General features: G+C 44.3%; 1 long non-coding RNA gene across 1 annotated transcript; it reads left to right on the top strand.

Annotated features, from left to right (window-relative positions):
* Positions 1-1,266: 1,266 nt before the first annotated feature.
* Positions 1,267-4,782, top strand: LOC121010000 (uncharacterized). Its single transcript, XR_005780951.1, has 3 exons — positions 1,267-1,374; positions 2,580-2,685; positions 4,380-4,782. It is a non-coding gene; the product is annotated as an uncharacterized LOC121010000 (long non-coding RNA).
* The last annotated feature ends 2,874 nt before the right edge of the window (positions 4,783-7,656 follow it).

Here is a 7,656-nt window from a genome sequence, read left to right as displayed (position 1 = left end):
AAGAATGCAGTAAATTTTAATTATGGTATAGGACAGGCCTTGTCTGGGGAGGTTGAGGCATGGCCAGGCAGATTGAAATAGTTAATTTGGGCAAGGGGGACACCAGGGCATTTGTTTCACAACAAGAGGAATCAAAATGAGACCATTCAGAAGCATTAACATGCAGGCAGCACTGAGTAGAACGTTCTAACCAGCTTTTAATGTCCACAGATGAGAGGAAAGTCCTCATGGGCAAGAATGAAACTTCTGAAAGAATGGGAGATGAAAGAGAATTACAGAGAGGGCCCCCACATCCTGTGGGCAGGGAACTCTTGTTTTACACGGATACAGCTGTGCACAATGGCTCCATTTGTGGATGTAATGCCCAAAGCCATGAAACACTGCAGTTCTGTTGCCCACACTGGCAGAGTGAGAGGAGCATGACCTGAATCACAGGACTGGCCTGGGAGGTGTAGAAGCATCCAGAAAAATGAGCAAACAGCTGCAAAGAAGGATGGAAGGCACCTGGATATCAGGAAAGATACGCAACCCAGCTCCCCCAGGTCTGTGTTGGGAAGAAGGGCTGGGGTAGTTTCAGAGCCATGTGCAAGGAAGGAGTCAGACACAGATGGAGCCACATAAACTGGTCTGCTGAGTGCAGGGCCCAGGGCTGCAAGATGCCATGGAAGATGCAAAGATGCAAGCCTTGTGGGGGATCTGGGATGTTGATGCAGGTGCAGGGCAGTGTGTCAGGGATGCTGAGGGCCGAGGTACACAAATAAATGGTGGAATGCCCATCTTTTAAAAGAAGGCTCTGGAGATAGAGATGAAAAAACCATAGGCCTTGCTCTCAAGGAGCTCAGAGCCAGGGAAAGGGACACATGCAATATAAGATTGGAGCTTAAATAAAAATACATTTGCTGATAGTTATAGGGTTCATGGAAATATAAGATTTAACCTCCTGGGACAGAGCCTAGCCCCCATCTATGTGTTCAGGGAAAGTGTGGGTGTCTGTCCTTCCTGGACCCCACAACACACCCATTTGGGTGACCTTATCATTCAGAGCTGAATCATAGTTGCACTTGATTCCAGAGATGGAAGTTTAACTTAGTGAAAATTTCCTTACTTTCAGGTTTTTCTTTTTTAAGGCTTAAGATTTCAAATCCTTTAGTTCATCTTCATAGGCATGGTCTAAGCTAATGATTCTAAACCTTTATATGTTAATGGGCCCTTTGAAGATATTACCTAATTCATGCAATTGTGTGTTTCTGTGATTGTTTGCAGGCAAAGCTGAGACTCTGATGAAGCTGTGGCGTGAATGTGAATTGGGAGCAGACTCTCCATGGACCAGTGAGATGAGGCAGGGGGAGAGAGAAGTACATGGGAAATATGCAGGTAAATACTGAATTTTGTAAAGCTTATTTTTCTGTTTGGGAGTATATCAGTGGTAGAAGAGGGAAAGCCTAATCTTGAACAAAAACAATTTGCTTCTCCTTCCCCAGGCCAAGTCTCTGGGAGTGGTGGAAAGGAGAGTCACAGAGGAATGGTGGAGGGACCAGGATATCCTTCCTATGGGGAGAAGGAGAGGCCTGGAGGAGGAAACAGCCCCCACACCAAGGACAGGGGTGTGGAAGGGAGCAGGCCCAGAGGACCCCAAGGGTGCTCCTCCCCCACTCATAGCTCGAGGACAGCCCACTGTCTGATGGGTCAGGGGGCTCTGGATAAATGGACCGAGGGTGGGGCCTTGGACACCTTGGGTGGTGGGGTGGGGCCTTGACTAAGGGGAGCAGAACAGAATGGCTGCTTCTCCCAGGAGTCTTGCAGTGTGGGGAGTTCAGTCACATTTGCCTGTACTCTGAGAGATTCCCTCCTTCCCAAGGACTTCACTGTGGTCCATGGACTCAAGTTAACCCCCAGGTAACCTCTGACCCTTGAATAAAGGGTGGGCCACCTGCTGGGTGCCCGGCAATCCAATTACCATCCACTTTGGAGTGGGGACTGCACTTAGGAGAGAGGGTTTCTCTGGGCAACTATTTTGTTGTCTTTTAAAAATTAACCTGAAAAAAAGTCATTCAAATATCATGTGATGTTTTAAAAATAAGAGAATACTGAAGGGAAAATGAAAATCTCTTGTATTCTCACTTCTCCAGGGATAATCATTCTGAACATTTTGATGTTTAACTGGACTCGTTTGTGTTTATAGGAACAGTTAAAAATCAATCACAGTGGGGCAGACTGGTTCCTGCTGTTCCCCCACTTTAGGTTTCTCATCAGTCATGCCACCTCCTTGTGGGATGGTGTGCAGGGCCCCAGCAGACATAATTAATTCCCTGTGATGGGCAGTTAGCACGTGGTTAGCCTTTCACTTTTACAAACAGTGCTACAGTGAACCTCACTGCAAGCTGAATTCCATTTCTAGGAATATATTTAAAGGAAATAATTAAGGAAAGATGCAAAGAAAAGGTATTTTTTTAAGGCTTTGGATACATATCACTAAATTACCTGGCAACTTTTTAGCAAACTCCCACGCCCAGCAGATGTACATGAGTCAGAATATGATTGACGGTTTCAGAGACGTCTTTGGGGATTTTGTCTTCCAGGAAACTATTGCTCATATGGTTTTCAAGAGACTGCAGCTTTCCTCTCCTTTATCAGGCACAAGAGAAACAAAATGCAGCAATAGCAATAACAACAACTTGAAATCAGGTATTTAACCTAAATAGCTTCCCCTGTTGCCTACTGGGGATGAAGATCTGCTTTATCGGGTATTAAAATCTTTACTAGAGGTTTTACTTAGATTTTGGCAATGGTCTCAAGGGTTACATCTAGCTTTCCTGAGCTTGAAATTGTTATTTCCAGAGGGGGATGGGGTAGAGACTTTTGGACCAGGCAGGTGGGAGGAGCCTCTTCAGAGAGCTTTCTTTGCCTGTACCCAAACTACATGAGTCACCTGCCCTTCCGCTCCAGTCACCCAGGTCACACTCTGTCTTCTTAGTGTGTCCCAGTCAGCAGAACTTCTGCTCTCATCCATTGAAAACATAAACTCAGATGAGACAGAAGTTCTAGTCCCAGCACCTAGAGCTTTACCTGATACAGAGTAATCAACCAATGAATTGTTGAAAGGGTGAATAAAACCCATTCCTTCAATTGTAGCTTTGTTCTTTGTTGACTTTCTGTGTCCTAAAGTGACATAGGGGTATAAAGTATGCTGAGGAATGCCAACAGAGATGGGTGGACTTGGCCTTTTCCAAAATGAAAAGCAATCTGGCATAGACATTTCTAAGGTTGTGGATATTTTTCTTGCCTTCTTAAACATTTTATGTCTGGGCTCTGCCTTCTGGGTGCAGCTTTCTGAAGTTTTCTCTCTTCATCTTCCCTCAATCCCAGCATCTCAGAAAATCTGTGCAGGTAGGGCAGGAGGTAGGGAGGGGAGACATCAGAGTGTCCAGAGACACTCATCTCTGAGGTGAAGAGGCTCCTAGTGCTGCCTTTGCTGCGAGGGTGTCCTCCAAGTGTAGACAACTGAGGGTTTTGTGTTGTGAGTAAGGGTGAAGGAGAGCCCTGGAAAACAGCCTGGCTGGGTTTCCCCTGGTGACATGGACACTCAGAGGAACCAGGGCAAGCCTGGAGAGCTCATGCTCCAAAGACGGAGGGCTCATTCCTTCATCTCAAGGGGTGGGATCAGATCACAAAACCAAAATGGAAGTGGAGATGGATGGAAGAGGTGGGAAGAGCTCAACATCATGACGGGGAATTGCATATTGATCACATGGAGGAAAAGAGATTTTTAATAAGGAGAAATAATTACCCAGTGAGTCAAGTATTTGACTTTCCTGAACATTCAAGCCAACCTGCAACCAGAACAGGAAACAGCTGGCAAACGTTTTAATCAAGGGAAGGTAGTTGCTCTGTCCCCCAAAGAAGGAACTCTTTAATTAAGCCCTGTTGCCTTGTTTATCAGCAGAAGTAAGAAACAATCTGGCCACCAGGATAGAGAGCAGCTTCAGAGAAACCCAGCAGTGCATGAAGATGCTGGTGCCCCTGGGAAGGGAGACAGAGCCTGGGAATGTTTCATGACCAGATGTCATCTGAGACACAGGATGCTGTTATGATAAAGATGGAAGTGTCGAGGGTGGGTCAGGTGCTGCCACAAGAGGCAGGCACAGGCCCTTATGGTGGAGGGCCAACCCCAGCAGAGCTCTCCATGTCCTGTGGACTTTGGATGCAGTCACAGCAAGATGGCCCAGCAGCTGTACCATAGAAAACTTGGTCACTGAGCTGCGAACCGTAACTTCCTTTCTTGGGCACACAGAAAATGAACACAACTGTTAAAGCAGTGGAAATTATCATAATTTTATTTCTCATTTGTCTTCTCTTTTTCCCTTCTGACATTGTAACAGACACAGCTGAATCAAGTTTCAGCAACAGAAGGCAGTGGAGATGGTGCTATGTGGTGTGGCCCAGAAGGGATTTCCTGCAGAATGTGCTAAGGCAGAGGCAGGCTAGTCTTTCCCTGGACCTGGAAACCAAAGCCTGCCCATTTCCTTCAGGATCTTCTGGCTCTGATTATCCCTCAAACCTTCCCTCCTTTCTAAAACCATTCACTTGTTTGTTCATTCATGTGTTTGTTTGTTCATTCATTCATTTATTCATTCATTCTTGTGTATTTTACTGGTAGAGAATTTTCATCCATCCACTTCCATCTTTTCCTCTATCCCACAGGCATTGGAGGAAGGCTACTTCTGTGGGGGCTCTGTGCCCAGCATGGGAACCACCCCTTGAATAAAACATTACCCCCCCACCCCCCAAAAAAATAAAATAAAACATTACCCACCATTTTGAAATCATTTCTTCCCTCAAGGAGATCAGAATTATTTGGATGAGTAGATTAACATTTAAAACTCTACCTTTCCCAGAAAGCTTATTAAAGATGTGATTATAGAAATAATCACAAAAATTTACTTATTTATTGAATAAGGTTCTTTCTCTTGGTCCTGAATGTGAGATGTGAATGCTACATGACTGAAGATTTCTTTTTAGAGTTTACTTGGTGCCCTGTGTTATAGTGCTCAGAAACAATTCTCAGTGTTTGTTACCTGGGGTCATTGCCAGTTATGGAACTGCACAGCCTTGTCTCCAGAAGTAAAATGGTCTGAAAATGACATTAGAATATCTGCAGAAAGCCTCTGGATGAGGGAAAAATCAATATGGCCCAATCCAGACCTGGCTCTGGCTCTTTTTGGGGTGGAGGCAGCATGGGGGGCCTCCACTGACTATACCCTTCTTGTCCAGAACCATCCAGTTATGACCCCTGTCAATCTCCACCTGCAAAATGAAGGGTTCTGACCTCATTCCTGGGCCCTTCCATGCTGACACACCATGATGACTAATGGCGCCCAGGAACCAGCCAATCACTGGGGACAATAGGAACTCCAGCTTGTAAGAGTTGAAATAAAGAGTAATCCCACCCACTCAATTTGGGAAGTAAATAGACTTGAGCCCCTGAGGATCTTTGGAATGACTACAACACAAATCAGTTCAGGGACTTCCTGTGGAGGCTGATCCCTCTTTGCCATCTTGCTTTCCACTTTCTTCTGGAAGTCACACATACATACTGGGGTGGAGAGCCAGGGAGGCAGAGGGACTTGGTTATATTTGTCTGACAGCATTATGATATAAACACCCATCTCCCCTGAGATACACTCATATTTTATATGAAAGAAAAGATCTTTCTGCTTACACAGTACAATTACACATAAATACTTCATGTCATCTGCTCTTAAAATTTTAGAAGCAGGACTTAATGCTGCTGGTTACTGTGGCAACAGGCAAAATTGGTGATTTTGAAAGTTAGGGTATTGTTTCATGCTAGGAAAGTTCATTTCTGTGTATATGTGTGCATGTACATCTATGAAAGTGCTGTGTGTGTGTGTGTGTGTGGGTGTGCGCGCACACGGTTTTGCTGCATGGCAGAGATAGTTTTTTTTTAATTAAAAAAAATCTGGCTCAAATGTGAATGTATTTTTTTAATATGAAATTTATTGTCAAATTGTTTCCATACAACACCCAGTGCTCATCCCAACAGGTGCTCTCCTCAATACCCATCACCCACTTTCCCCTCCCTCCCATCCCCCATCAACCCTCAGTTTATTCTCAGTTCTTAAGAGTCTCTTATGGTTTGCCTCCCTCTGTCTCTAAGTTTTTCAGAGATAATTGATAGACCACACTGTCAGAAAAGTCAGGAAGGTGAGACTGTCATCACTGTCCAGGTGAACACATTAGAAAAGTCGCACATAGCATGGATATTTTCTATTCCTTGTTACATCCATTCTTGAGACAGATTGAATTAAGCTTACAATGAACACATGACAGATTTTTGTTTGTTTGTTTTTTTAATTTGGTAATGGAGACAAAGATGCTGGGATGAAAGACACCTACACTGGGCTCAGATAATTCTTTTCTTCCTTTTTGGTTCTATGGCTTCTCTGTGAACTCCACCGTCTTGGGCCTCCCATTTCTCTTTCCCTCACTGGTGCTGACACCCCCATGAGCCAGTTATTGGGACGCTACTGTCTTTAGCTCATTTGACACTTCTCCCACTGCTTCTCACCTACAAATATCAGTTACTAGTTTGCATGTCCATGTTACAGAATTCCTTCCATCTTATTCCAGAAATGCCCATTTCTCTTTCTCTTCCCATTCTGTTTGCTATCATCATTCTCAATGTTTCCATCTTGTGCTCAGTCTCTGTCTCTCACACACATCTCAGTGTGGCTTGATTGTTTCTCACTACAGACAGATGTTTTCTATGTGGTGGAAAAGGTAGCCTCTGGCAGCTCCAAGTCAACATCTTTTCATCTCAGAAGTTTTCTTTTCTCCAGTACTTCTTCTCCTTGACTCTGTACCTAGGAAAGGACTCTGATTGGTCTAAGTTGAATCACCTCTCCACTTCTGGGGCAATCACTGCCCTGGGTAATGAGATGTTATGACTGGTTAGGCCTGGGCCACATACACAACTTCAGAAAGGGACTGGGGCTGCCCAGTCTGAAACAATAGCTGATATGTTAATCACAACAGGTGATGTGTTGGAAAGGTGTTGTGTCCCTGGTGCTGTGGGACCTTTCCTCCTGTCTGTAGTTCCATGGGGGAGGATATTTGGTTGGTTTCAGGAGACTAACAGGGGAGTAAGGTGTTCTCTGAGTCTCCTTGTTAACTCAGGGCTGAGATTTCTTAGAGTTGAAGGTCAGTTTAGGTTCTAGGTAGAGATGGCTGACGGAACATATACATTCATTGGCATGTTAGTCAAGTTTTGAGAGTAAACAAAAAGCAAGTAAACAAAAAGCAAGTAAAAAAAGATATAAGTTTAGGAAAACAAAGTAAAAGGGAAATGGAACAAAAATATACACATTTTGAAAAGCATGGAGACAAGTGGTAACTGATTTGGGTTTCCTGACTGCTGGCTTAAGCAGTCTCTGGTCAGAAGCAGCCTGAATTACAACTGAAGATCCAGGAAAAAGCTCAGAATTTGTCACTTTCAGGTATCTCTGGAGGTGGAGGTAAAGACAATGCTTGAAAAAGCAGAAAATCTATTTTAGAAGCAGTTAGAATGGGAAATCCTCTTCCATTCCATGGTGTTGGTGATTGGTCTTCCCACACAGGTGGGAAGAAGATTTTTTT

Source organism: Herpailurus yagouaroundi, unplaced genomic scaffold (genome assembly GCF_014898765.1).
Source record: "Herpailurus yagouaroundi ecotype Mexico unplaced genomic scaffold, PumYag 190, whole genome shotgun sequence".
Classification (NCBI taxonomy): domain Eukaryota; kingdom Metazoa; phylum Chordata; class Mammalia; order Carnivora; family Felidae; genus Herpailurus; species Herpailurus yagouaroundi.
Note: the sequence above shows the minus strand (reverse complement) of the source record. Positions and strands in the feature narration are given on the sequence as shown.